The sequence below is a fragment of the Pseudomyrmex gracilis genome, unplaced genomic scaffold (assembly GCF_002006095.1).
Source record: "Pseudomyrmex gracilis isolate BER0280 unplaced genomic scaffold, ASM200609v1 scaffold_99, whole genome shotgun sequence".
Lineage (NCBI taxonomy): Eukaryota > Metazoa > Arthropoda > Insecta > Hymenoptera > Formicidae > Pseudomyrmex > Pseudomyrmex gracilis.
Window position 1 is genome coordinate 89239 of NW_018020683.1, and position 2313 is coordinate 91551.

Genomic DNA, 2313 nt, shown 5'->3' on the forward strand with positions numbered 1-2313 from the left:
ATATTTGTAAACGTTGTTATTTTATAATTCTATTTTATAATTCAATTTTCTTTTGTATCTTTTCTAATATCTTTCTCATGACATAAATGAATTGAGTGAACACGTTTTTCTCCGATACTTTATAATTGTTGCGTAGAAAATTATTCCAGCGACGGAAAATCGAAAGTGATGATTTCGAACGCGGGAGAAAGAAAGATGTGTAGCACGCATACAAGCACGCTGTATTTTTTTCTGCACCGAAGAATACAATCGATGTTACAATCCGAAGATCGCGAGTAAAACTTAAGAGGATGCTGAACCGTACCGTTTTATCACATTTTCGTAGTTTACTTCTCATTTTGCAGTTATTGATCGGAATGAAAAACGCTTCTCTAGAATGAAAGACAATTTGCTAAAAAATTGGAAAACTTAAGAAAAATACAAGAAAAACGACAAAAAGTTTATGGACCGTTACTGAGGTTACTACATTTTCACTTCCTATACAAAATTGGTAGATGATTCAAACGGAAAGTTTATAGTTTTCCATTTTACAGACATAGATGAATATTTTGAACGTTTCAGAAAAAGACTTTGAAGCTTCTAAGAAATAGGAGTAGAAAATTAGAATTAGTATAGTTTTAGCAGAAGCACCAAAGTTATATAATCTAATGCGTAAAACAGCGAGTCTGTTTCATTCTAAAAAGAAGACGGATGACAAACGAAAAACAAGGAGAGAGAGAGACACATCTATCCTCCGTTTCAATCCGACTAGAAGGCGCTACCTTCCGGACAGTGATAGCGGCAAATCAAATTTTGACGGTTTAGCATTCTCTTAAATGTAAGAGAGAGTTTTACATTCGCGTGAAAGAGCTTTATGTAAATACAGTTTTTTATGTTTTTTTTTTTGTTTCACAAAACGCCCCAAAGAAACGAGTATCCGTCCCTGTATATGTGAATAAAATACGACGAAGAAGTCGCTGGTAGGCGATTCGTGAGAAAATCTCGTATGTAAAATTCGCATATCCGGCCAACAAATCATAGCGGCTAGAGGACCAAAGATAACGTAAATCGGACCTGATCGAATGGTACTTAATCGGGTTTTCCCGATCTTAAAAACTTTGCGATATAAAAACGAGTTGATGCGACTAAAATGAATAACGACAAGATAGATCGTGAAAGCTCGACAATTTACCATGGATTCCGGGTCCTTCGTACATACATACATACAGATTGTAACATACCATTAGAATTAGCTAGTAAGATAATAAATTATGTGCGATGATTAAGCGTATATATTTAAATTAACCGTCCGATAACGACGACGCGTCGTTGGCAATGATTTGTTCGCAATCGAAGATCGACGGAGCTGAATCGAAAAAAAAAAGACATTATTCTCCCGAGAGTAACAAATATTATAGCGCTACATGTGTCTTATACAACAAAGCCTTCCAACTCGCGCACCACGGCGTGCGGTTTGCGCCATAAGATTTCTATGCAGTCACGTAATCAGTTGGAAGGCTCTGTTATACAAAATTCGTGCGCCGAGCAATTTTGTGCGCGAGCTATACATATATATATATATATATGTATATATATATATATATANAAGATTATATATAAATTTATGTTTAGGAAACTGTCTCAATAAATCTCGATAAGTAAATATCTTTCAAGATATTTGTATAAGTGTGTCTATACAAGAGCATTTCTGTGTGTGCGTGTGTGTTGAATAAAAGAATGAGAGAGAAAGAGAGAGAGAGCGAAAAAGAAAGAAAGAACGCAATAGTGATAAGAGAAGTACTGCGAGCTCAAGTAAGAGCGACTTTTGTGTTAATCGGAATAAAAACCAAAAATATATTATATTATTACTAAAGAAGATATTGATTAAATAAATTGTTTTTCTTATAAATTGTGTGTATCTTGATATTAACATCCTTTCATTACTTCCTATACACGCTCACACATTCTTTCTTACTGTACTTAGCTCTTTAACTAATGCACATTGCAAGAAGAATCTCCGCGGTGTTTTTTTATTGATATTATTACAATTCTTTGTTTCTGTTACGCCTCGCTCGCAAACAATTTGCAACGGAGAAGATGAAAATTTTCAATAGCAATTTTTGATCACGTAAAACGAACAAAGTTCTATATGAGAGTGAAAAAAAGTTCAAATTCAAAGAATGATATAAAAACGTACATGCACGACACGACGATGTGTCGACGTGCACGTTGCGCTCGTAATTGGTCAATTTGCAATTCGCGATCCCGCGGACGCGAAGGCGAGCCGCGATTTTGCGCGATAACGTACGGGGAGAGAGATAATCGGAACCCGAT